This window comes from Canis lupus, chromosome 8 (genome assembly GCF_048164855.1).
Source record: "Canis lupus baileyi chromosome 8, mCanLup2.hap1, whole genome shotgun sequence".
NCBI classification, from domain to species: domain Eukaryota; kingdom Metazoa; phylum Chordata; class Mammalia; order Carnivora; family Canidae; genus Canis; species Canis lupus.
The window spans coordinates 37,377,720-37,405,205 of NC_132845.1; the positions used below are offsets into that span (position 1 = coordinate 37,377,720).

The 27,486-nt window shown below is 53.7% G+C and overlaps 1 protein-coding gene across 7 annotated transcripts in view; it reads right to left on the reverse strand.

The window, feature by feature from the left end:
* Window positions 1-27,486, reverse strand: part of AXIN1 (axin 1) — a 62,919-nt gene that overhangs the window by 28,015 nt on the left and 7,418 nt on the right. The gene's annotated exons all lie outside the window — the stretch shown is intronic.

A 27,486-nucleotide genomic window follows, 5' to 3' on the forward strand; every position in this document is an offset into this window, starting at 1 on the left:
CGGGCTCGGACTTCTCACAACGGCGCCTGGACTCCTCACCCTCCTCACCGTGGCTGTCGCAGCGGGCACTTGCGGCAGGGCCGTCCCACAGGGGATGCTGAAATCACACCAACACGTTTAGCTCCCAGGCTCCCCGTTCTGAGTAAGCATGCACCAGCCGCCGTCTCCCGCTCTACGGTGCTCCGTCTGCCACGGGCAGGTGACTCGTGGGGACGCCGGCTGCGAGCAGGTGCCCGTCCCCTACCACCCGACCTCTGGCCTTTCCAGCCGCAGGCCCTACCGGCCTTGGCAGACAGCGTGGACGCCCGGGCTCCTGCTCCACCTGCTCGGTCTGAACACGAACTGTGTCTCTGCTCAGCCCTGCCACGGCCCTGTGGGCCTACAAGCTGCCCCTGCCCCCCCGGCCGCCTGCCCTGGCCGGAGACCCTCACCCAGACCCCCACCCAGACCCCCACCCAGGCGGTGACCATTAACCACATTCTCTGGATCCCGGTCGTCTTCACACTCATTTTTCTCAAGAATCATATTGTTTTATATCCCTGAGCATACGGTTAGTTTTCTGTCCTTTTAAAATATTTTATTTATCACAGAGAGAGAGTGAGCACGTGCAGAGCACACACGTGGGAGGAGGAGCAGAGGCAGAGGGAGAAGCCGAATCCCTTTCCAGCAAGGAGCCCGACACGGGGCTCCATCCCCAGACCCCAGATCCCCAGCTGCCCCCAGGTTACTTTCCATTCAGTATCTGGCTATTCTGGACGGAGGGCCAGGCACTGTGTGTGAAAATCCTCCTGGGGATCCCTGGGTGGCGCAGCGGTTTAGCGCCTGCCTTTGGCCCAGGGCACAATCCTGGAGACCTGGGATCGAGTCCCACATCGGGCTCCTGGTGCATGGAGCCTGCTTCTCCCTCTGCCTGTGTCTCTGCCTCTCTCTCTGTGACTATCATAAATAAATAAAAATTTAAAAAAAAATTAAAAAAAAAGAGGTCTTGCCCTTTAAAAAAAAAGAAAAGAAAATCCTCCTGGACGCCCAGGGGGCTCAGCGGTGCAGTGGCTGCCTTCAGCCCAGCGTGTGACCCCGAGGTCCTGGGATCGAGTCCCGCATTGGGCTCCCTGAAGGGAGGCTGCTTCTCCCCACCGCCTGTGTCTCTGCCTCTCTCTCTCTGTGTCTCATGAATGAATAAATCTTAAAAAAAAAAAAAGGGACGCCTGGGTAGCTCAGCGGTTGAGCATCTGCCTTTGGCCCAGGGCGTGATCCTGGAGTCCCGGGATTGAGTCCCACGTCGAGCCTGCTTCTCCCTCTACCTGTGTGTCTGCCTCTCTATCTCTCATGAATAAATAAATAAAATCTTAAAAAAAACAAAAGATTTCATTCATTTGAGAGAGAGAGAGAGCGCGAGCATGCAGAGCAGCGGGAGGGAGAGGGACAAGCAGACTCCATGCTGTGTGCAGAGCTCGACGTGGGGCTCCCTCTCAGGACCCCAAAATCCTGACCTGAGCCAAAATCAAGAGTTGGACACTCAACTGACCAAGCCATACAAGTGTCCAGCCTTCAATCGGATTTTTAAAGAAATTCTCTCTCTTTCTGCTCCTCCGTGCTCCCCTCCTACCATCTAAATATATATAAAAAATTAACACTAGTTCTCGACATTTCTAGCTATTCTCCGCTGCAGGTTTGCCCTGACCTACCGGATTATCTGATACCAGGAGCAATGCTTCTCCACCCGAGGTGAGGCCTCTTACCTCCTAGGAATCCTCTGGATGAAGGATGACACCCAAGCTGCACTCCAGCAGGCGGAGTGTGGGTCAGCCCCTCCATCTGTCGGGCTACCTGCAGCCGTGACCCGCGCCCTCGCCCTCAGGGATGCTCCTTTCAACCACCTCACTCAAGCATCCTCGAGGAAGAGCCTCGTGATCTTTTCCTCACAAATTCCGGCGCCCACTGCATCATGCTCCACGTCACGTCCCCGTTTGTTCTGACACGAGGTCATGCGTCTCACAGCTACCAGAAGTCCACTCAGTGCTGCAGAAAAGCACTCGGGCTCAAGCCAGGCTTGCATACCCCTGGGGAGCCGGCCCCACTGGCCCCCTGCACTCACATCAGCCTAGAGAGTATGTCGGGGACCAGGCACCTACGTCCCCACGCTGCCTTCCCTAAGCAGGTCGGGAGGGCTGTGGTCAGCTGAGGTGAAAAAAGGCGGGTCTCACGGCTAAGGGGTCACGGAAGCCACATGGGCTCCCTCCTTCCTCTGGTCTGTTTACTCTCTGCATCTGACATAAATCCTCGTTAAAGTCCCTGCTCTGACCCCCAACCCCGTCACTGCTGTTCCTTCGGCTGTGTCCTCAGGGGTGCCCGGCACACAGACGGTGAACCAGCCCCTGTCCCTGACCACCCCCGCCTGACCCTGACCTAGGCACCCTTGGGTCTCAGCCTGAAGCCCCTCTGCTCGATACCACACCTGCTGGGCTTGGCCAGGCCCTGCCCCCAGCTACTAGGGCCAGACTTGTCCCTTGCACAATGCCTACACTCTACCTGCTCCAGCACGTCTATACCGCGTAGGTCCATACCACATAGGTCCATACCGCGTAGGTCCACGCCTCGGCATATCAACCATTGCCATAGCAACTACAGTAGGCGTCCTTAGTGAGCAGAGCCTAGAGTCCACTGACGCCCCGGCCCTCTCCTTCCAGGTGATTCCAGGACCTCACGGCCGTGTGGCAGCACCTACCTGTGTGTCCCCGCCAGCAAGCGACCCCTGCACGTAACTCAGCTCGCTGTGTAGCTGTGTTCTGAAGCCTGAGACGTGCCTGCGGTCACCCGCGTACTTATCAGTTCTTCCTCAGCCACTGACCGTGTGAGCACCTAGGCTTTCCCGCGTCTGCGTGCAGCCCCCTCTGGAACCGTGCACAGAACCCCGCTGGCCATTACTGTCCCTGCAGACTGTAGGACCATCAGCGGCTCCTCCAAGGTCACTTCTTCCTCTGAGTTCACTGCACCCCGTCCACGTGAAGGTTTCGGATCCACCCCTCTCCCCCCTTGCGGCCCCGTGCATAACTCCTTCTGGCTCATTCTCTAATCAACACATTGTTAAATCTATCCATGGGATTGTTTTTTAAGGGTTTTATTTATTTGAGAGAGAGCGAGCGTGCACAAGCAGGAGGCGGGGCAGAGGCAGGGGGAGAAGCAGGGAGTCCCAACGCAGGACTCGATCCCAGGACCCCGAGGTCACAACCGGAGCTGAAGGCAGATGCTGCACCGACTGAGCCACCCAGCACCCCATCCATGGGATTTTTTGTTTTAGCTGTTGTATATCTTAATTTTGCAAAGCATCCACTATGGTAGCCACTAGCCACATAGGATATTTAAATGTAATCAAAATTATATAAATCAAAAGTGCAGGTGCTCAAGCACACTGGCCACACTGCAGGCACTCCTGCAGCAGTGCGACCAGGGCCCGGGGAGCGGGGCAGCCAGTGTGGACCGTCCACGGCACTGCCCTGAAGTCGCTACATCACCGCTTCCTCTCCTGTTGTCCTGGAGGTCAACCGTGGATTCCTGGACTTGACAGTCTTACGTTTTAAAGGTTGTGGAGACCCCCACGTCTGGAGCTCTGCCAAGGGCTACTCTGGCCTCTGCTTCCGGTGGCTCTCACTCTGTGTCTGGCCACCCATCACTGCCGACTGGCCGTTACGGTGGAAAGTTTTCTGCAGGAGCAGACATGGGTTTGGACGAGGCGTCTTCCGCCAGACGCCAGAATCACCTGCACCCAGCTTGAGGCCCGTGCTCCTGGTGTGACTCTGCCTTAAGTCCACGCCTCCACCACCCAGCCCAGTGCAGAAGCACTGCTGGCCCGAGGCTGGGATTTGTGCCCCAGCCATGCGAGCTGACAAAGGAAAGTCCCAAATTTCCCCAAATTTGACCCTGGAATTAAAGATCCTCCTGGCAGTGTGCTCACGGCCATTTTCCTCTGTATGTTTAGTCTGGTCCATCCTTGAACACATTTTTTATCCTAAGAAATGTTTACTTGTATAAAAGCGAAGAGAACAATGTAGGAACGCAAGGCTCCTGTCACTCCCTCCAGGACGAGCACGTGTCGGCCAGTGCATCCCTCCCCAGCCCCAGCACACCTCGTCCGCCTCTGCCGTCGCTTTGACCCCGGGTACGAGGCTGCTTCAGCAGAGGGCTGGTCAGGAGGTCAGGAGACCCTGGCCCCAGCAGCGGTGAGCCCCACCTGTGGTCAGACAGGTGGGAAGGGGAGGCTTTGAGCACCTTCTCCCGTGCGTCTTCCCTCAAACTCTTCAATTAGAAGGAAAGCCAGAAGGCCCGGTCATCGTGTGAACAGCAGCCAACACTGGCTTCCCCGCTGCGCACTCTGTTCCCAGCAAGACGCATCCAGGGCAGCTCCACGGCAGCTCCAGGGCAGCTCCGGCCTGGCCCTGGGTCGCGCTCAGCACCCTGCCTAACCGGCACACGTCTCCCCATTTGCAGCAGAACCTGCCCCACTCTGCCTTCTGCTGGCCCTGCAGCCGTGCCTGGGCGCTCTGCCCGCAAACCAGAGACACCAGGCGCACTGGCAGGCGGGGGCGGGCAGGCCTCAGCCCGGGAGGCTCCCGGAACACGGCTGCAGAGAGGTGGGGAGCCGGTTTCTGCTTCTGTGTTCCTAAAAATTCTGCAGAGAACTGAAGAGTTACAGAATGTCTGGGAAGGAACAATCAAGATGACCAAGCAGCAGGCAGGAGAGGACGGAGTGCTCCCCGGCACCGTGCTGCCACTGCACAGCTCTCCGCTCCGAACAGTGCGCTCACTTGGTGCTCCCAGCACGAGACAGGCCCGCGTACTTTCAGATCCGATAGAGGGGTGTGCGCCCTACACACGCCCAACCCGGGATGAGGAGGCACATGAGGGAAGCCAAGTACCCCGTGCCAGGGCCTGCAGAACGCTGAGAGTGCGGGCAGGAGGGGTGCCTGGGGGGCTCGGCGGCTGAGCGTCTGCGTGACCCCGGGGTCCCGGGATCGAGTCCCGCGTCGGGCTCCGTGCAGGGAGCCTGCTTCTCCCTCTGCCCGTGTCTCTGCCTCTCTCCGAGTCTCTCATGAGTAAATAAATAAAATCTTAAAAAAAGTAAAGAATGCAGGTAAGAGGACCAGAAAGTCGGAAGGCAAAGCCCAGCCGGGCCCCCCACCCGGGTTCTCGGTGCAGAGGGCCTGACGGAAGAGTTTGGGAGACTGATGTGGCCTCTCGAATGGGGGTCAACGCCGGGGCAGAGCGAGGGATGGCGGCCTGGCCAGGGAGCAGGCCACCAAGGTTGGGGACCAGGGACGGCCGTCACGGACTTGAGTGCTCGCACTTCAAGGTTATCGCCCCTTGGGGGCACCTGGGTAGCAACTCTCATTTTCTGCTCAGGCCGTGATCTCGGGTCCCAGAATCGAGCCCCGAGCCCCGTGCCAAGCCCTGCAGCGGGCTGTGAGCTGAGCGAGGAGCCGGCTTCAGAATCCACCCCGCCCCGCCCCCTCCCCCGCTGGCGTGCGTGTGGACACGCTCCCGAGCCCTGTCTCTCTCCAGGAGGACAGAGAAGGAAGCCATCACCTCCTATCATTAAGTGGAAAAGCTGGCAGGCAGGAAGGGCCAAGGAGGCGGCTGGTTGTCAGCACTGAGGGATGCGGCCTGTCCTAGAGTGCCGCCAGGCTGTGCTCCCGGTGAGGCCTTGGCGTCCAGGCCGCCACGGCCGGTGGCCCAGGATTGGCCGTCTGTCCGTCCACCGAGGCGGTGCAGACTACACCGGCAGCGCCCGGCTCGACAGGTTTGGGCCCTGAGCTGGACACCACAACGCCCCACCCACGGCTCCGGGCCGACGTCCGTCGCCTCCCCCGGGGAGCTGTGGCCGCCGCAAGACAAGTGACCGAAGGAGGGACCTGCCGGGGCTCATCCCCTCCCCGCGCTCTGCCGGGACGGCCTTCGGGGCTCTGACCTGAGACGCGAACATGCAGACAGTGGGGCCCGGGTCCACACGACAGCAAGGCCGCCCCTGCAGAGGCCTGGATGGCCCATGCTCCCCTGCCTCCAGGCGGCCCTGGCGTGGGGCCACTGCAAGAGTCACCTGTGCTCACCCCGGCCATCCTGCAGGAGACGCGGGCCGCCTCTGAGAGCGCTCTGGCTCCCTGTGCCATTCTACCGAGGTACAGAAAACAGTCTCCACCCCTAAAAATACTTGGCAAGTTGCTACGTGCTTGCTGTCAGCAAACTGCAAAGCTGCGTCACTCAGCTCAGTGGACTCACTGACCACATCAGCGGCTTTTAAGCTGATCGATCGCTCAATCTATCTTTTAAAAGATTTTATTTAGGGCAGCCCTGGTGGCGCAGCGGTTTAGCGCCGCCTGCAGCCTGGGGTGTGATCCCAGGGCTCCGGGATCGAGTCCCACATCGGGCTCCCTGCATGGAGCCTGCTTCTCCCTCTGCCAATGTCTCTGCCTCTCTGTGTGTGTGTGTGTCTGTGTGTGTGTGTCTCTAATGAGTGAATAAATAAAATCTTTAAAAAATTAAAAAAATAAATAAATAAAATATTTTATTATGAATAAAATATTTTATTTATTTATTCACAAAGGAGAGACAGAGAGAGAGAGAGGGAGAGAGAGAGAGGCAGAAACCCAGGCAGAGGGAGAAGCAGGCTCCACGCAGGTACCCCGACGTGGGACTCGATCTGGGGTCTCCAGGATCACACCCCGGGCTGAAGGCAGATGCTTAACTGCTGAGCCACCCAGAGGCCCCTGTTTTATACCTGAGTGTAGGTGACACAGTGTTGTATGTCCCCACGTACGACTCCCGGGTTCCCCTGAAGGGGCAGCTGCCGTCCGCCGCGTCTGGCGCTCTCATGAAACCACTGACCGTACGTACTCCCTGTGTGGTGCCTTTTGTCCCACAACTGGACGCCTGTACGTCCCATCCCTCCCCTTCAGCTGTGATGTCTGTCCCAGTGGGCAGTTCTTGCTCATCTCCCCGCCACCTCCCCAGGGATCCAAGGTACACCGGGTGTACCTTCCTGCGTGAGTCTTCCCAGGCCCTCTGGACAGGCAGTGGTGTGGACACACGCCCAACGAGGAGGCTACAAGGAAGCAGTCCCAGGAGGGGACTCGGGCTCATCTGGGGTGGGCTGCAGGGACCACGTGACTGCAGTGGGCCATGACCAGCAGCTTCCACGCGGACTTGTCCACGGAATCTGGCCGGATTTTATGGGAGGACGGAAGCTCAATAAAAACAACTGGAAAAAAAAAAAAAACTGGGATTGATGGTATTAGAATCTTACGCGTGAGATCACAGAATCATAAACTACGCACTAGCTTATGAAATACATCAATTTACCTGATCATTATTTTGACAAGTCAGACAATCCCTTACACTAGAAACAGAGCGATGCGTCAGGGTCAGTCACTCCACCTCCACGAAGCCAGGGGAAGGGGTCCCTGGCTGAGCTCAGGGCCCAACAGGTCGTCACCTCTGCCCCATGGACCCAGCAGCCAGCAGCCGGGCCAGGCGACACCACCGCTGACACGTTACCAAGCAACCTCCTGTCAGAAGGGGGCTTCCAGGGGCCCCGGCCCCTCCCTAGAGCCCCGTCCTCACCGAGGCCCAAGTGACGGTGGCCGCACGCAGGAGCCCACACCTGTCACGGCGCCGTGGAAGCAAACAGCTGGGCTCTGCCCAAGCCTTAGCATCTCGTTCTAAAAGCCTAGCTCCCTGAGAGGAAAGCACGTAAAATGCCTTTTTAGAAACATCCCTACCCCAGTGTGACACACCATACAGCACACTTCGTTAAAGCACAGACGGTGAGGACCTCTGACACACGTCCACACCCATGCCCCGACCGCCGCAACCAGACAGCAGAGGCAGCTATCACCCCGGAGTGTCCTCATGCCACTCCAGAAGGCCCCTGCCCAGTCCCCTCCTCCACCAGTCACCAGTGGCTAGACTGTGTTTTCTAGATTTCTCCACACAGGGGAGCCACACGCTCCCTTTTGTCTGGCTTCCTTCGCCGGGCACATCTGCTCTGAATCTGTGCAGGCTCCGCTCCCATCAGCAGTCTGTGCCCGCCCGCCAGGTGGCACCGTGGGGTTCGGCAGCCCTGCGGCTTGCTTTTCCACCTGCCTGGCAACAGCCCGCGGTCCTTCCTGAGGTTCCGGCAGTCGCACGGGGTCTCCTCACGTGCACAACACCTCACAGCGCCGACCAGCACCCTTCCCACACTTGGACTTCATCAGTGGGAGGGAGTGTGGGTCCAGATCCAATCGGAGCGGGGCCGCCAGGCCAGAGCTCTCTCCCATCGCCCTCAGGGAGCCACCCACGGAGCGAGGAGCCCGTCACCCACACCCAGAGCGACATGGCCGGCCTTCGGATGGGGTCCTGCCCGGCATCCAGGTGCCCCTCACATAAGCACCCTCAGGAAGGAGCACGGGCCAGCTTCCTAACAAAGCAACTTGCTCCAAGAGTTGTCTTCTCACCTGCAGAGCCTTCACCACCACAAAGTGACCAAGGCAAAAGGGCCAAAGGGTGAGGATGGACGTGCCGTTTCAAATTACCCTCTTTACAAGGTGCAGAGCACCGGCCCCCAGAGAGGGCGTGCCTCTGTGTTTCTCCAGCAGCGAGATGGTTTCAGGGCACGCTGCCCACATTCACGTGTAGGTATTATCACTCATAAAACAAATAACTGACCTCTCTATCTAAATATCAAAACGTTTACACATTTGTCATTACATTTAATGACAGAAATGAGCCCAATGTCAGGTTTAAAAAAAATCTCTACCTAATAGAAAAAAAAAAAAAAAAGTCTCTACCTTACATGCTCTATGCAAAAATCAGGAATTTGGTTTCTACACAAACGACCAGGCAAGGCCAACAGCATTGTCCACTGACTCCCCTACGCGCCCCCACTTACATATCCATCGTGAGCTTTGGATGACAGACACCTGGGGTCACCACGGGGTGCAGAAGCAGGTGCTACCAGAGGCTGAAGAGACAGCCTGCCAGCGACAGAGACTATAGAGCACATGTGCCGCCCCGACAGAGGTCAGAGATAATTTGGGATGGGAGGAGATTAGAGGGTGAATGAGTCACCTGGTGGTACCAGGTAAGAGCTGCGTGGTCGGCCACGGTGCTCCCCGTGCATGGGGTTGCCCAGGTTACAGATTCCTGCAGGCTCTTTATTTATTTTTATTCTACCGTTGAGGCACCCCACCCAACACAGGGTCTGAGTTGCGCAACATATCAAAGGCCCTTTCCTTTATGGTCAAAACCAAACAGTAAGATGGGAGGATGTGTGTTCTGTGGAACAGGCCCAGCTAAGACTGAGCCAGGTGCCCCCACCGCCAGTGGTGGACAGAAGAGAAGCCTGACTCCAGAGTGGCCCCCGGGCCAAGGCCCGCTCACCACCACTTGCCAGCTACTGACCTTGCTCAAGCTGCCACTCATCCCCCGCCAAGTGGGTGACAAAGCCCCTCCCACCTTCATAAAGGTTCCGAGTACCGTGAGGAACGGCACACATAGCACACCTGCCGAGCGCCAGCATGAGAGGCACACAGCGCTCCACACAAGCCACAACCAAGCTGTCCTGGCACGGAGGCCCTCACATCCACACAGGGGGACTGGGTGGGAAAGCCTACAGCCCTCAGTTAAAACCCACCATTCCACCTAGCTTTCTGTAAGAGTCGATACAAAGGCTAACAAACCAGACTCAAAACTCTGAAGTCAGAATCTCGCAGGAGACCCTCGCAGGAGCCCAAGCACGGAGGACAGGCTCACAGAACAGGAGGCAGGCAGGCCAGGAGCTGCGGGTATCGTTCCCTCTGGGCCACACGTTTACATGAAGCTGTGTTCCTGCAACCAGCAGCCCTTCAAAATGACTGTGAGGCATGTGGATAGGGGCCCGGTCTTGGTGGGGGACATAAAGATGGTTTGTGCCAAGAGGGCTCCAGAGGGATCTGCACACGGGTTATCACATCAGGGTCTGCTCATCTGTATTTTCTAATTTTAGGGGTGCCTGGGTGGCTCAGTTAGTTAGACGTCTGTCTTCGGCTCAGGTCATGATCCCGGGGTCCTGGGTTGGAGCCTTGCGTGGGCCCCTGCTCAGTGGGGAGTCTGCTTCTCCCTCTGCCTCTTCCCCTCCCCCTGCTCATGCTTGCTCACTCTCGCTCAAATAAAATCTTAAAAAAAAAAACTTTGGAGAGTTGAAGATTTAAAAAAAAACAACAAAGAGGAAGTTTATCTACCAACTGAGCCACCCAGGTACCCCAAAGAGGAAAGAGGAACCTTACACAGTAGTGACCTAAAAGTGGGACAAAAAACATTTTACAGATCCCCTACTGTAGTTTTTTAAGAATCTTTCTCATTGCAATGATGGGGGTCAGCCCTCTCCTGGAGACCCCAACCCCTCACTCTAGCCTCAATCCCTCAGACCGCAGCTCCAATGAACTTACTAGTTCCAAAGAAGGGCCAACCACACTTCACAAGGTCATTGCAGGTTGCAACATTGAGAAAGAAATAGCAACTCCCGGTAAACTGTAGGCAATGGGAGTAATCGACTATGATTGTACCTGTACCCGCCCGTCCGAGGCCTTTCAGACACAAGCTAGAGAACCACAGGATACCCTACACAGAACGTGTTTAATACAGACCTGAACCAGTCCATGATCCCAAATGAGATGCAGAGGCTTACAAATGGAATCCCACAAAGAAATCCTACAAAGCTGGGAAGACCCATTCTCAGCTTTGAAGCTACAAGACGAAACAGTGACTTGGGAAAAATGTGATTTATTTTTTATTTTTTTTTAATTTTTTATTTATTCATGATAATCACAGAGTGAGAGACAGAGGCAGAGACACAGGCAGAGGGAGAAGCAGGCTCCATGCACCGGGAGCCCGACGTGGGATTCGATCCCGGGTCTCCAGGATCGCGCCCTGGGCCAAAGGCAGGCGCCAAACCGCTGCGCCACCCAGGGATCCCAAAAATGTGATTTATTAAAAATAATTTTTAAGGGGCACCTGGATGGCTCAGTCGGTGAAGCTTCTGCCTGTGGCCAAGGTCATGATCTCAGGGTCCTGGGATGGAGCCCCACATCGGGCTCCCTGCTCAGCAGGGAACCTGCTTCTCCCTCCCACTCTGCCCCTCCCTCAATTCAAGCTCTCTGCCATATAAATTTTTAAAAACCTTTTTAAATTAATAAATAAATACATGTTTCTACAAAAACACTTAGGAATCTAGTCACAGGGGGATCCCTGGGTGGCTCAGGGGTTTGGCAACTGCCTTTGGCCCAAGGCGCCATCCTGGAGTCCCGGGATCAAGTCCTGCGTAGGGCTCCTTGCATGGAGCCTGCTTCTCCCTCCTCCTGTGTCTCTGCCTCTCTCTCTCTCTCTCTCTCTATCGTAAATAAATAAATTTTTTTAAAGATTTTATTTATTTATTCATGATAGACATAGGGGGAGAGAGAGGCAGAGACACAGGCAGAGGGAGAAGCAGGCTCCATGCAGGGAGCCCAATGTGGGACCTGATCCCGGGACTCCAGGATCACGCCTTGGGCCAAAGGCAGGCGCTAAACCGCTGAGCCACCCAGGGATCCCCCTCGTAAATAAATAAATTAAAAAAAAAAAAAAAAAAAAAGAATCTAGCCGCAGTCAAAACTCTGTCCATAAAACAATATGATTTAAAAAAAAAATATATATATATATATGTATGATTTGTTTCCTTGAAGTAAAGCAGCAACCACAAATTCCAAACCTCAGGTCACCCTCTTTACTTCTTAACGTCATCAGGTAATTCTCAAGGCCTTCCCTAAGCTACCAGGTTGTTTGGCAGCCCTAACACCTGCAGGAAGCCCGTCTGTCCAGAGAGAAGCAGCCTCTGTGCAAAAACTGAAAACCTAGAGGAGAAACAAAAAATCTCTAGGTAGCTGTTTTCATAAGAGTTATTTGATTTTTCTGCTTATGAGTTTTCTCTCACAATGTTTCAAAAGAATTTTCTCTTTAAAGGGTTTTACTTCATCCAAATGAACTTCACAAGACCACCTAATGAGAAAACCAAACTACAAAGGATCCATCCAACGTGCTCACGTGTAAGAGAATGTATAATGACAGCTGCGCGAGTGAGGCCAGGGCCTGGGATGCTCTTACTTGCCCATCTTTGTTCAGCACGGAAATATTTTTATCTTTAAAGCATCTCCAGCACAGCTCCACGTAGCGCCACAGAACTTTACATTCCAAAGCGAATGACATTTCAAAGAACCGAGGCACAAGCCCGGTATTCCTTCGACCCCGCTCCGTTGCTGGGATCTCGACGAGGCATGTGTGCCGCTGGGCCCGGCCCAGCCCGGCCCCGCTTAGAACGCCGCGCCAGCGCCACCACTGCTATTTGCACACCGGGAACCAGAGGGCTCCGGGCGAGGGCGGCTCCGGCGCGGCCCACCGCAGGCCTTGCGGAGTCCCCCCAGGAAGGGTGTCAAGGACGCGGTTCTAGGTATCTGCACACCGGCCTGCTCAAGGCAGCCAAGCTGAGCACGGCGTCTCTGGCGGGGGCACGTGTTTGCTGGGCAGCGCTGCATCGGCCACGAGCTCCAGCTTGTCCCTCATCACGCTCACCTTCTTCCCTAGCAGCGAACCGGGCCACCAGTCCGTCCACTCACCTTCGTCACGGGATAATGGGGCAAAACACTATGATGGATAAAAGCGAAGCAATCCAAAACACAAAGAAAATCCTAGAAATGTTTGCAGTAATTAATAAAGTCATCTCCAAAAACGAAAAATTAACATTTAGGCAAAACATCCAGAACTTACACTTATCGTGTATCATAATCATACTCAGTGGGGGCAGCCCGGGTGGCTCAGCGGTTTAGCGCCACCTTCAGCCTGGGGTGTGATCCTGGAGACCCAGGATCGAGTCCCATGTCGGGCTCCCTGCATGGGGCCTGCTTCTCCCTCTGCCTGTGTCTCTGTCTCTCTCTCTCTCAGTCTCTCATGAATAAATAAATAAATCTTTTTAAAAAAAATCATACTCTGTGGGACTGACCTAATAATTTTACATCATATCTGTTTCTCCTTAAAAAATCCCTACTTTTTTTTATTTTTTTAAAGATTTTATTTATTTATTCATGAGAGACACACAGAGAGAGAGGCAGAAACACAGGCAGAGGAGGAAGCAGGGTCCATGCAGGGAGCCGGATGTGGGACTTGATCCCAGGACCCCAGGATCACTCCCTGGGCCAAAGGCAGGCACTAAACAGCTGAGCCACCCAGGGATCCCAGAAAATCCCTACTTTAAAATATATTATGGTGGTGCCTTGGTGGCTCAGTGGGTTAAGCCTGGCTCAGGTCGTGATCTCAGGTCACGAGATCCAATCCCATATCAGGCTCTGGGTTCAGCAGAGTCCACTTGAGATTCTCTCCCTCTCCCTCTGCTCCTTCCATAGCTCACATGTGCATGCACACTCTCTCTCTCAAATAGATAAACAAACAAACAAATAAATAAATAAGTAAATAAAATGAATTAAGTATTAAAAATACAATACATTCATGTTAACCTGTATATGCATAAACACATCATGGAATGACACACAATAAATTATTCACATTATTTACTTGTAAATGGTGAGTTCTGGCCGGGCATGGAAGCCAACAATGTTGACAGGGAGAATAGGGAAGAGGGGTGTTTCATCCTTCAAACGATACTTGAGATTTTTTTTAGTTTTTAAAAGATTTTATTTATTTATTCATGAGAGACACAGAGAGAGAGGCAGAGACACAGGCAGAGGGAGAGGCAGGCTTCACGCAGGGAGCCCGACACGGGACCCGATCCCAGGTCCCCAGGACCACGCCTAGGGCTGCAGGCAGGCACCAAACATCTGAGCCACCCAGGGATCCCCAATACTTGAGTTTTATAAACTATGGGGCATAGACTTCAGTCTCTGCTCGTGTACCTGACGACAGCAGACCTGTCACACAGTCTATAAAAGTAACACCACTGAAGAGCACAGCTCTCAGGACAAGAACATGGTCACTATGAGGCAGACCAGCCTCTGCCCAAAGGCCATTTTAAGTCACAACCAGAAAAACAGAGACACCTATCAGCAACCACTCATTTCTTTTTTTTTTTTTTGTTTAAGATTTTATTTCTTTATTTGTTTGAGACATAGAGAGAGAGGGGGAGAGAGGCAGAGACACAGGCAGAGGAACAAGCAGGCTCCATGCAGGGAGCCCAACACGGGACTCGATCCCAAGACTCCAGGATCACACCCTGGGCTGAAGGTGGTGCTAAACCACTGAGCCACCCGGGCTGCCCAACCACTCATTTCTTTACAGAGTCTTCTGACTCCTGTTTTAAAATCATACAACAGGGCAGCCCCTGTGGCGCAGCGGTTTAGCACTGCCTGCAGCCTGGGGTGTGATCCTGGAGACCAGGGATCAAGTCCCATGTCAGGCTCCCTGCATGGAGCCTGCTTCTCCCTCTGCCTGTGTCTCTGCCATTCTCTCTCTCTCTCTCTGTGTGTCTCTATGAATAAATAAAATCTTTAAAAAATAAAAATAAGAATAAAAATTAAAATAAAAATAAATAAAATCATACAACAGAAACATCTAATATTGGAAAAAAAAAGAATGAAAAAACAAAAATGGGGACACCTGGTGGCTCAGTGGTTGAGCGTCTGCCTTCGGCTGAGGGCGGGATCCTGGAGTCCCGGGATCAAGTCCCACATCGGGCCCCCTGCATGGAGCCTGCTTCTCCCTCTGCCTGTGTCTCTGCCTGTCTGTCTGTCATGAATAAATAAATAGAAACTTAAAAAAAAAAAAAAAAAAAGACAGGATCCGAAAAGGTGATGTGACTGCCATGGCTCAAAGGCATAAAGCTGCCAAACTCTGCAAGTCCTACGTGTGTTTTCTAGTAGCTAAAATCATTTCAACTCAACACATTTATCAAGAAGATCAAACCTGTAAACCACTTCTTAAGCCAAGAGGTACAACTAAGACAAAGACACAGTCCCTTTCCAAAAGGCTCTGAGTTGGGGTGCCCGGGTGGCTGTCAGGGAAGCGTCTGCCTTCAGCTCGGGTCATGATCCTAGGGTGCTGGGCTCCAGCCCCACATGGGTCCCTGCTCAGCAGGGAGCCTGCTTCTCCCTCTGCCTCTCATTCTCCCTCCCCCTCTGCCTCTGCCTGCAGCTCCCCCTGCTTGCTCTTGCTCTTGTGCGCTCTCTCAAATAAAATCTTTAATATTTTCTTTTCTTTTTTTTTTTTTTAAAGATTTTATTTATTTATTCATGATAGTCACAGAGAGAGAGAGAGAGAGAGGCAGAGACACAGGCAGAGGGAGAAGCAGGCTCCATGCACCGGGAGCCCGACGTGGGATTCGATCCCGGGTCTCCAGGATCACGCCCCGGGCCAAAGGCAGGCGCCAAACCGCTGCGCCACCCAGGGATCCCTCAAATAAAATCTTTAAAAAAAAAACTTTTTTTAAAGCTTTGAGTTGTTTAAAGCTGACTTTGAAAGTTGTTTCAAGGGGATCCCTGGGTGGCTCAGCGGTTCAGCGCCTGCCTTTAGCCCAGGGCGCGATCCTGGAGTCCTGGGATCGAGTCCTGCATCAGGCTCCCTGCATGGAGCCTGCTTCTCCCTCTGCCTGTGTCTCTGTTCCTCTCTGTGTCTATCATAAATAAATAAATCTTTAAAAAAAAAAAAAAAAAGAAGAAGAAGAAAGTCGTTTCAAATCTTTTTAAAAAAAAGGGGAGGGCAGCACCTGTGGCTCAGCGGTTTAGCACCTGCCTTCAGCCCTGAGCATGATCCTGGGGTCCTGGGATCGAGTCCCTCATAGGGCTCCCTGCATGGGGCCTGCTTCTCCCTCTGCCTGTACCTCTGTCTCTCTGTGTCTGTCATGAATTAATAAATAAAATCTTAAAAAAAAAAAAAGTCGTTTCAACATACTTTTACCTCTCCCACAGCACCCCCGGCAGCACGCAGGGTCACCGACTGTCTGTGCACTAAGCTGCTGACTGCCACTGCACGTCTTCTATCTGTGAACAGCGCCTGACGACTGATCCCTCCTTCCTTCCTACACGGTTTGCTCATTTGTCTTCCAAGACACCGCCCTCACCACCGTCTCAGCAGACCCGTGTCACCTGACTCCTGGTGTCTACCTACCGCGGCTCACCTGCCACGCAGGCTAAGGGCTCTGGATCCAACACACCGGCGACTTGGAGACCAATGCAGAAGCTGCAGTGGGTTAACTGACTCTCGGAAACATCAAAGCAGCACTGTGAGCTCGTGCCACTGCTGTCCCTGCCAGCCGTCTGTTGCAGCCCTGCTGCCCTTCTCCCTCCCCGTGGAGTGCACAGCAGGTGCAGGCTGTGTTCTCACTTTCTTGAGGTCTTGCTCAAAAGCCATCAGTCTGACATGGGGGGCTCTCCGGCCACACTAAGTCCCCACCCCGTCCCGCTCCTCACTGCCCTTGCTCGTCCTGTACTCCAGCACAGCACTTCTCGCCATCGGGAACATTCTGCATTGGTTGTAAAGATTTTATTTATTAGAGAGAGAGCGAAAAACAGCAGCAAAGAGCACACGCAGGGAGGCGGAGGCAGACGGCGGCAGCCAGTGGGGCCACCCGGGCTGGACCTCAGCAGCCCGGGCTCACCCCTGAGCCCAAGGCGGACGCTGGACAGGCCGAGCCGCCCGGGCGGCCCTGGATTTTATCTTTTCACTTCTTGTCTCCCTGCTGGAATAAGCTGCAAGCTCCGTGGGCAGAGGGCCCTGTGCGCGTCGCTCACCGCGCACCGCCAGTGTCTCGGTGCGGCTGACGGGGCAACCGCTGGCGAGTCCAGCCTCAGTCTCCCGGGCCGCCCCCTGCGCGCCGCCCACGCTCCGACCTCGACCGCTGGCCGGGCGCGAGCCCCAGGAGCCGCGGCGGCACAGAGCAGGCTCCCGGCCCGCAGGGAGCTCCCGGCGGGCAAGCAGGAGGCCCCGTCCCACTGCGGCCATCGCGGCGCACCTGCGTTCACCGCGGCCCGCGACCGCTCACAGCGGCCTGCCTTCCGCGAACTGGGCGCGGCCTGCAGGCCCGGCAGCCCTCGGCAGGCGCACACGCGCACATGCCTTGCGCCTCCTCCTGAGGCTGTACCCCGGGCGCCCCACCCCGCTCGCAGGCACACGACCCCCCCCTCCCCCCCCCCCCCCCCCGCACGTCCTGTGCGGTGGCCCGGCCAGCGTCCGGCTGGAGGAGAATCAAAGGCTCCTATTTTGGGAAATCAAGTAGAGGGCGAGGCCTCACAGGGATGGCGGCTGAAAACGGAGGGGCCCTGGGGGCTCAGTGGTTGACCTGCCTCCGCCCAGGCGTGACCCCAGGTCCCGGATCAAGGCCCGCATCGCGCTCCTGCGGGGCGCCTGCTTCTCCCCCTGCCTGGGTCCCTGCCTCTCTCTGGGTCTCTCATAGATACAGAAGTACATGAATAAATAAAATTAGGAAAAAAAGAAAGAAAATTGAGGGACTAGATGGAAGTGTGCATGGTCACCCGGGAGACCTGCAGCTCCCCTACCTACCTGGCTCCGGCACCAACAGCCTCCCCCACAAAAAGGGGGCCACGCCAGGGGCAGCAAACCGCTGGGAGAAGAGACTCCAGCAGGGAGAGGCACTGGCGGCTGACCCCCCGCGCCCCTGCAAACCGCCTGCCTGCGTGCATCTCACGCGCCTCACTTCCAAACGAGAAGGAACAGCCAGGGACAGCCAAGGACCATCATTTGGGTAAAACTTCCAGCAGGCACAACGGACACCAGCACGAACCCATAATAAAGGAACCGGGAAGACAAAGACTACACCACACGGAAAGCGGGGCAAGCAGCATGGAAGGGATCGTAACATGTGCAGGACGACTTTAAAATGTTGACCCATGAGGGGCAGCCCAGGTGGCTCAGCGGTTTAGCACCACCGTTGGCCTAGGGCGTGATCCTAAAGACCCGGGATCGAGTCCCACATCCGGCCCCTGCATGGAGCCTGCTTCTCCCTCTGCCTGTGTCTCTGCGTCTCTCTCTGTGTGTCTCTCATGAATAAATAAATTCTTTAAAAAAAAAAATGTTGACCCATGAGCAATATGTTCATCAGCGCGCACACTCGGAAAACACACACAGGACACATTTACCAGGAAGACCAGGAAACACAACAAAAAGAAACACAAAACAGGAGAAAAACAGATTTAAAACGCAAAGGCTGATTTCAACATTTCTTTTTTTTTTTAAGATTTTATTTATTAAAAAAAAAAGATTTTATTTATTTATTCATAGAGACACAGAGAGAGGGAGGCAGAGACATGGGCAGAGGGAGAAGCAGGCTCCATGCGGGAGGCCCAAGGCGGGACTCGATCCCGGGACCCCAGGGTCACACCCCGGGCTGCAGGCAGCGCTAAACCGCCGCGCCACCCGGGCTGCCCCGAAGGCTCATTTCAGATGGTCCAATATCTAAATAATAGGAAACTCCAAAACAAGGAAACGGTGAAAATGGGGGATAGGAAACCAATGAAGAAACAACACTTAACAAGCTCGCAGAGTTCGAGGACAACTTTCCTCAGCACAGAGAGAATAAAAGCCCCGGAGCAAGGCCCAGTCCCAGGAGACTCGCTGCTGACAGGACAGCCGAGGCCGCCCCGTGGCCCCAGAGCACCGCTGTCGGCCTTCTCCGCACGCCGGGGGGATGCAACACGGGCCCGCAAGCCCTGCAACCACCGAAGCAGACGCCGGGCAACTGGAATTAGAAGCCGGTTCAAGCCCTCCGCCACCCATGGCGCCACACGGCCTCACACAGGGGCCACAGAGCAGCCGCGGGCCACCACATGACGGCCACATGGCACTGCAGGATGGCCGCAGGGCACCACATGACAGCCACACGGCAGCCACAGGGCGCCACAGAGCACACGGCACCCCATGGCACCACAGACGCCTGAAGAACCAGCACGTCAAGGGCAGTGGGCCCAGGTAAGGCTTTAGGACACGCGTCTCTTGGGGAAAACCGCTCCGCCGGCAGGCTGTACAGGTGGAGAAATACATCCACAGCGTTTCTTATGTGGATCCAGCGCAAGGGAAGATTTACGTCAGAAAGCCCAAATAACCAAAGGGAACACTGCAGCGACGAAAAATCAAAAATATAAACAAAAAAATGGTACAAGAAAGAGCGCGCTGGCCCACCTCAGCAGCAGAGGCCCCACTGGGACCTGCCCACGCCCAGCGGGCCGCAGCCGGAGCCACGCCAGCACGCCAGCACGCCAGCACAGCCCAGGCCTCGAGGGAGGCGGCGTCTGTCTGCAATGAAGCCTCAGGCCCCCAAGAGCGCGGAACCTCGCCCCGTCGCGGGCCGCGGGCCCACGACGCTCCCTCAACGCTCCCTCGAAGCTCCACGGGAGCCACGCGGGGAAGACACGGCACAGCGGCGGCGGGGCGGCGGGAGGGGCTGCGCTGGCGGTGCGGGGCTAAGAGCCTAGTTATCACCCTGTCCGCATTACTGGAGTTCTTCCTTATCTCCATATTTTTTTCATAAAAATTAAGTTTTTTAATTAAAATTAATTTAAAACACTGGTACGGTGCGCAGGGGCGCCGGGCGCCCTGGCGAGGAGTCAACTCCGCCCTTGGCTCCTCCCCGCTCAGCGCCCACCCGCTCGCCCTCTCCCTCAAATAAATAAAACCTTTAAAATAAAAGTTAAGGGATCCCTGGGTGGCGCAGCGGTTTGGTGCCTGCCTTTGGCCCAGGGCGCGATCCTGGAAACCCGGGATCGAATCCCACGTCGGGCTCCCAGTGCATGGAGCCTGCTTCTCCCTCTGCCTATGTCTCTGCCTCTCTCTCTCTCTCTCTCTCTGTGTGACTATCATAAATAAATAAAAATTTTTAAAAAATAAATAAAATAAAAGTTAAAATATAATAAAATACTGGTATAGTAGTACAAACTCGGAGAAGATCCAAGATCACATTAAAAGAAAACACTTAACACGCATCCTTCTTAAAGATAAACTAGGCTTCTGAATAGCTGCATATAATCTAGACCACCCTGCAATACACTTTTGCATATATTTTAATAAATCCTTTCTAATTTCTATAAATATATTTTATAGGCATTTGGAAAATGTAGAAAAATAAAAAGAAAAGAAAAAGCCTACATTCTCCAACCATACGGAAAAAGAAAAAAAAGAAACCTGTGCAATCAACCCACTACTGGGTATTGGAGTAACTCTGTTAGCTACCACAAACAACAATGCAAGCAACATTCTTTGTGTCTTTTTTAAGTCCTTTCTACACCCAACCTGGGGCTTGAACTCACCACCACGAGATCAAGAGTCCCACGCTCTATCAACTGAGCCAACGGGAGTCTCCCTTATGTTTATTTTTAAATATTGGTTCAAGGGACACCTTGGTGGCTCACCAGTCAATGAAGCGTCTGACTCTTGATTTGGGTTCAGGCTGTGGATCTCAAGGTCCTGGGATCGAGCCCATTGGGGCTCCACACTTAGCACAGTCTCCTTGAGATTCTCTCCCTCTGCACCACACTCACGCACGTGTGCACGTTGTCTCTTTCTCTCTCTCCCAAATAAAGAAGTAAATCTTTTAATATTGGTTCAAGAGAAGACCCTGGCCCTATAGACTGAAGATGAGTTAGTAGAGCTCCAGAGAGGGTCAATGTCAAAACCAAAACCAAAACCAAAACCAAAGCATTTAAATAGCTCAAAGTGCACAAAGCTGGATGAGCAGAGGGCCCAGGAATGGACAGAAGCTCCCTGCTGCTGGGGGGGGGGGGGGGGGCTAAAATGACACCCACCCAACCACCTAGCCACCCCTGTCCCTTAAAACCAGAAGAGTCAAGACCAGTTGCTACCAGAAGTTTCAGTGGTCCATAGAGAAGGTCCTTGGGCCAACGCCAGAAGCCACCCAGCGATGGGAGTCCAACCGCAGAGGGGACATGGGCAAGGCCAGAGGGCCCTACGCACGGCCTCTTCTGTGGACTCTCTGAAGATGCTGAAGCACTTTACTTTAACAAAGTCAGGCAACCAGCCCCCGTCCCAGGAAGGGACTGAGGAGATATACTGAGCTGTTTCCTCAGATCAAACACATTTTGGAATTAAGAGGCTCTAAGAGGATCCTTAGTGGCTCACAAAACTGAGCATCTGTACTGATGTGACACAGCGGAAAAATAAAGCAACACAGATTCTCTTCCACACACAGGGACGTACGCACGGTCACACTGGTGCCGGACTGGAGAAAGATCGATTAGACTGCCTTGCCTTCCCAAGTGAACACTACTCGCCCAGATCCCGCTTATAATACCTGCACGGTAAGCTGGTGTAAACGACATCAGGATTCTAGAAAACATGAACAGAGCTGAGGAGTACGAGTCACATGCAAATCTCTGGGACACTGGGGCACAAACATGAGAATGGGCAGGGACACCAGGCAGCTGACCTATAGGTATGGCTCAGTTCCAAAAGCTGCACACCAGGCCAAGCACATCAAGCCCACGCTCTCCTAAAATAGCTGCGGCCACACGTCAGAGCCACGGGCAGTGCAGTCCATGCAAAGGGCCCTGGTCAACAATGTTGTTCGTCGGCTCTCTGCGAGCACTTCCCTTTCACAAATACACTGATACGGAGGCCCAGGCAGAGAGGCCTCTCTATTCCAGATTTTTCTAGCTAACGGCAGAGATTCTGCTGGACTCTGCTAAAACCTGTTGAAGACCATGGCGTTTTGTATGACTAAAGCAGAGAAAAAAACACAAACACTTTTAGAATCTCCTGTAACTAATTTTAAAATTTTAATGGCCAGCCCTACCCCCAACAGGTATATGAAACGCACACAGCACGCCTGTGCTGCTGGGACAGAGGAGCTTGAGGTTGAGTCCGGGTGCAGCGGGACGTCCTGAAAGAGCTGGAAGAAGGGATGACCTGATCGGAACTGCACTTTAGAAAGACTGCTTTGGGGATCCCTGGGTGGCGCAGCGGTTTAGCGCCTGCCTTTGGCCCAGGGCGCGATTCTGGAGATCCGGGATCGAATCCCACATCGGGCTTCCGGTGCATGGAGCCTGCTTCTCCCTCTTCCTGTATCTCTGCCTCTCTCTCTGTGTGTGTGACTATCATAAATAAATAAAAATTAAAAAAAAAAGAAAGACTGCTTTGGCCCTGCAGGGAGAAGACACGCCCGGGTAGGCGGTTCTATAGTGGGGTGCCTGGGCGGCTCAGCCGGGTAAGTGCCAGCTCTTGATCTCAGAGTCAGGAGTTTGAGCCCCACTTGGGCCCAGCATGGAGTTCACTTAAAAAAAGGTTTGCAAAAAAAAAAAAAAAGGTTTGCAGCGGCCCAAGAGGAGGAGGTGGGAGCCAGCACGCAGATGGCAAGAAGTACAGGATTCCACACACATCTCTCAGGGAACCAGAACCTGCTGCTCTACTGGATGTGGGGGTGAAGGAAGCAAGGATCCAATGGTTTGGGTAGATGCTGCGGTCACTTCTGGAGGTCAGAATGATTACAAAACGAACAGGTGTGGGGTGGGGAATAAATAAGCTTCCCCTGAAGGAAATACGTCACTAAAATCTAAACATGTCATTCATATCTTTGAAACCATATGTAATTCTGATATAAACTTCAACATCCAGGGCAGCCCGGGGGGCTCAACGGTTTAGCGCAGCCTACAGCCCAGGGCGCGATCCTTGACACCTGGGATCGAGTCCCACGTCGGGCTCCCTGCATGGAGCCTGCTTCTCCCCTCTGCCTGTGTCTCTGCCTCTCTCTCTCTCTCTCTGTGCCTCTTATGAATTAATAAATTAAAAAAAATATATATATATGCATTTTTCTTATTGATAACTAACCTCTCCACCCAACATGGGGCTCAAGTGTACCATGGCAAGATCAAGAGTCCCACCCAGGGATCCCTGGGTGGCGCAGTGGTTTAGTGCCTGCCTTTGGCCCAGGGCGCGATCCTGGAGACCCTGGATTGAATCCTACGTCGGGCTCCCGGTGCATGGAGCCTGCTTCTCCCTCTGCCTGTGTCTCTGCCCCTCTCTCTCTCTCTCTCTGTGACTATCATAAATTTAAAAAAAAAAAAAAAAAGAGTCCCACCCAGCCGGGTACCCTGGCTGTCAGCCCTTTCCATGCTGAGTCGCTCCTACTATGCACGGCACCCATGGTCCATTCCTGGTCATGACCACGATGACCAGCCCCAACCAGGAGCTCCTCACCAGGCTGGCTGGCCCACCAGGAACACACAAGTAAGTAGCTGAGACGCAGTCCTTAGGGAACTTCTCAGCCAGTGAGGAAGGTAAAGGTAGTAAAGAGAAATGGAAAGCATTTGTGAATGTCCGGCATGGAACCCAGCAGCCACTGCTAAGTGTGGGTGGTGGAGGCCTGAGCAGGTGACCAACCAGGCCCAGGAAGAGAATGTGAGACAGGCCCTCCCACATAGTCCCTGACTGCACTTGGGGGGCCAGGCCACACTTTAAAAAAAAAGATTTTATTCATTTATCTGAGAGAGAGACAGCAAACGAGCACAAAGCAGGGGGAGGAGCAGAGGGAGAGGGAGCAGAGTCCCCGCTGAACAGGGAGCAGCGGGGGGCCTAGGCACCCCCAGGCCACACTTCTGATGGGAAAGTAAAACAGGAGCGGCCAGCTAAGTCTCACAGCCCCTGGGCCCTAATGCCAAATCACAGGCATCATCAGAGAACCTTTTGTCAATTCAAACCAGTTAAAATGGTGGGTGTGAACCAAAGTTACGTTCAAAGTTCACTGACTACGGTAACAGACTGGGAAAATTTGCATCAAGACTCCCACAGGGATCCCTGGGTGGCGCAAAAGTTTGGCACCTGCCTTTGGCTCAGGGCGCGATCCTGGAGACCCGGGATCGAATCCCACGTCAGGCTCCTGGTGCATGGAGCCTGCTTCTCCCTCTGCCTGTGTCTCTGCCTCTCTCTCTCTCTCTCTGTGACTATCATAATTAATTAATTAATTAAAATGGGAATCCAGCTTTATAAAAAAAAAAAAAAAACAGACTCCCACAGAACAGAATTTGCATGGAGACGCAGAGAGCCAGGAATTCTAGGATTGCTTGACCCAGGGGCTCAAAGTGACCCCAGGTGAGCAGGATAAATCCAGAAAAAGCCAGGGGCACCAGTATTTTCTGAGCTTTGACAGAAACCTAAGTATAACACTCATTTAACCTTTCATAGATCGGGTGTATTATAAAGAACAGCCACGTGCACGCACACATGGCCAAATGAAGCCTGACGCTCAGGCCTCCCATGGGGACATGGGGAACAGCAGGGCCAGTCAGGAAGGCTGAACTGCACCAGAGAGCACAATCGGAGGAGCCCAGACAGTAGGTAGGACCGACGGAGCCGTGGGGCTCAGGTTCAAGAGACCCTGCGGTCATCCTGTCCTAAGTAATCACCCCACACACACCTCCATGCAGAGTCAATGCTTAGGAGAGGCACCTGCTGCCCACAGGAAGTGCCTCCCCCAGTCAGGAGATTTCCAGTCCAGCACCGCCACCCCTTCCCTGTCCTCTCCACCCCAATATTCCTTTGCGGGACCACGTCCACCACTGGGGCAGTGGGCACTTTACGTCCCTCCAGGTTTCCCCTACTTGGTGTTAAGCCCAGCAGCACAGTCCCGGGCCCCTGCACCAAGATTATGCTGGAACAGCCACGGAGGCACACACACCGCCCTCTGGGCCTGCAGAGCCAAGTGCAGGACCTCCCGTGAATGCTGGGGGCAGCGTGTGCTACCAAGCCAGGGAGCCCGAGCCCGTGGGTGCTGCTCCAGCCTCCCTCAAGCTGCGAGCACAGCGGCCACGGAGGGCAGGGACAGAGAAGCGGCAGCTCCTTACCGATCTACGCGCGCTCACCTTAGGACCCGGCAATCGTGCTCCACGGCGTTTACCCAAAGGAGGTGAAAACTTCTGTCCACACCAAAAACCGCACCACAGGTTTACTGCAGCTTTATTAATGATTCCCAGAACTTGGGGCAACGAGATGGCCTTCAGCAGGCGAGCACACGAAGGAACGGAGTCCGTCCGCACCACGGAGCGCCACCTGCGCTCACGAGGAACCACCCAGAAGCCGCGAGGAGACATGGAGGGACCTCCTGTTACCATGTGAAGGAAGCTACTGAGAAAAGGCACACGCTGTGTGATTCCAACCACAGAACATTCTGGAAAAGGCAAAAGCGACGGTGGGGGAGACAAATGCAGTTGCCTGGGGTGGGGTGGGGGGAATGAGCAGGCTAAGCACAGGGTGTGCAGGACGGTGACCCTACTCAGCCGACACGATGGTGGCGGATACGTGTCATCGACGGACCATCCAGGCCGCAGCGCGCCCGGCACCAGGCACGCACCCCGGTGGAGACTCCAGGCTTTGGGTGGCAGTGGTATTGATGTAGGGTTATCAGCTGCAACAGACACACTGCTCTGTGAGGGGTACTGATGTGGGGGAGGCTGTTGGGGGGGACGGGAAACCTCTCTACATTTTTGCTGATAACCTGAAACTGCTCTTAAAAAATAAAGTCTTTAAAAGAAAACTGGCTGGAGTCCAGATCAAACCACATCTGAAACTGGCCCTGCCTCTAACCTTTTCGTTGATTTAAGTTACCTAATCCCCTTCACTGTTTAAGGCAGGGTAGGCTGGATTTCCTGTGATTCCCAGCCTAGTGCACCCAACTGCACACCCCAGCAGGACAAAGCAGAATGTGCTGGACCTCATACCTGTCGGTGCTAGTAAACGATGACCGTGACATCAGAGATCTTCCACTCACTAAAGTATCAGAGCCAACCTCGAGCAGAATGGGGTTCAACTGTGGCTGGGACTCCCAACTCCTGGCTTCCTCCGCACCAGCAGCTCCACGACAGGCAAGTCAAAACTAAAATGTGCCACAGTCCTTACAGCTCAACGCACTTAAACAAGTAAAGCCAACGTACTCTAGTAATTTAAAAGCAAAGCTGCTGCTTAAGATCAAGAACCAAGGGGATCCCTGGGTGGCTCAATGGTTTAGCGCCTGCCTTTGGCCCAGGGGGCGATCCTGGGGTCCCGGGATCGAGTCCTACGTCAAGCTTCCCGCATGGAGCCTGCTTCTCCCTCTGCCTATGTCTCTGCCTCTCTCTCTCTCATGTGTTTCTCATGAATAAATAAATATTTAAAAAAAAAAAAGAGATCAAGAACGAAGAGCAGCCCTGGTGGCTCAGCAGTTTAGCGCCTGCCTTTGGCCCGGGGCATGACCCTGGAGACCCAGGATAGAGTCCCACGTCAGGCTCCCTGCATGGAGCCTGCTTCTCCCTCTACCTGTGTCTCTGTGTCTCTCGTGAATAAATAAATAAAAAAAAAAAAAAAAAAAAAAAAAAAAAAAAAAACGAGAACTGAAAAACATACAGAATAAGACTCAGGAAACTTTGCCTTTTTTTTTTTTTTTTTTTTTTTTTTTTAAATAATCTGTATATCCAAACTGGGGGGTCAAATTCACAACCCCAAGGTCAGAAGTTGTACGCCCCACCAACTGAGCTAGCCAATTCTGATTTCTGATTTAAAGGATTCCCAAGCCTTGGGGCACCTGGCCGGCCCAGTCAGGGGTGCATGCGACTCCTGACCTTGGGGTTGTATGTTTGAGCCTCACGCTGGGTGTAAGATTATTTAAAAATAAAAATCAAAAAAATAAAATAAATAAAATAAAATCGAGAGATACACACACATTCAAAAAGAAAAAAGAAACAAAGAAATAAATCAGAATTTAACTAAAAATTTTTCAAAAAAATAAAAATAAAAATAAAATAAAAATAAATAAATAAATAATTTTCCCCTGAAGCCCAGGCCTCGAATTTGATTCCATCTTAAAACTATTCTAATTAAATCATTTTAGGTTGGGTTTTAAGAACCATGGTAGTTACTGGCCTTACTTAGAATAAATTTACGGCAAGTCTTGTCCTAAAAAGCTTGCTATATCAATAACGTTAAGCTTAAGACAATGAGCAAAAGGCACACAAACATTACTTTAAATGGCGTATGTTGAACTGCACCACTTACGTGACCCTTAAACCTCATGAACATTCAGCCAGTTTCTGTACCAGCGTGAGCCTGAAGAAACCAGCAGGTTTTAACAGCAGCGCGGGAGGGGAGAGGATTCGGACTCCTGACTGAATCAGCAGGGGTCACGCGGGTTCCCGGCTCCCAAAGTTTCACACACAGGTGTCCCCAGTGCAGGGAGAGGAGTGGGCAATGGGAGCACCCTGCCAACGGCGGCTAGCACCGGCGAGGGGCTCCAACCCGCATCAGCGAAGTCTCCGGTAAGCACAGAAGGGACAGCCGAGGAAAGAACGAGGAGCCAGGTTTCCCAACAGCAAACAGCTCTCGACAGCACCACGGGCACCTCCCACGTCGCAAGGCGCCACATGCGCAGGCGCTAAGCACAAAATCAAATGCCACCGGGACTGGGCCGCACCACAGCTCTTAATTTGTGAGCAGAGGGGACAGGGTCCCCCA